General features: G+C 37.0%; 1 protein-coding gene across 1 annotated transcript in view; it reads right to left on the bottom strand.

Moving 5' to 3' along the window:
• Positions 1-365, bottom strand: part of LOC107690083 (P2Y purinoceptor 8-like) — a 1,856-nt gene that overhangs the window by 507 nt on the left and 984 nt on the right. The window lies entirely within an intron of this gene.

The raw sequence follows: 365 nt of genomic DNA, 5'->3' as shown, positions 1-365 counted from the left end.
GGAATGTCAAACTCAGTTCCTGCTCCAACACACAAACCATGTAGTTTTCAAATAAGCCTGAAGGACTTGATTAGCTGTATGAGGTGTGTTTAATTAGTGTTGAATCTAAACTCTGCAGGGGCCAGTTGTTCAAAAGTAATTGGATCGGATTTTGGCCATCACATTGGATCAAATCTTGAAAATGGGTTGTTGAAAAGAAACAAAGGATTCTGAATTCAGATTAGATCACAAAATCCAATCTTGATTTTGATCTGGCTTAAATCCTCCATTTATGTTGTTCAAAGCGTTTTAGTAAGATTAGGATACTTTTGAACGAAAAAAAGGGGATTATTCTGATCCCAGCAGAAGGGTGGATTTCAGGAACA

The sequence above is a fragment of the Sinocyclocheilus anshuiensis genome, unplaced genomic scaffold (assembly GCF_001515605.1).
Source record: "Sinocyclocheilus anshuiensis isolate Anshui unplaced genomic scaffold, SAMN03320099.WGS_v1.1 scaffold1977, whole genome shotgun sequence".
NCBI lineage: Eukaryota > Metazoa > Chordata > Actinopteri > Cypriniformes > Cyprinidae > Sinocyclocheilus > Sinocyclocheilus anshuiensis.
Note: the sequence above shows the minus strand (reverse complement) of the source record. Positions and strands in the feature narration are given on the sequence as shown.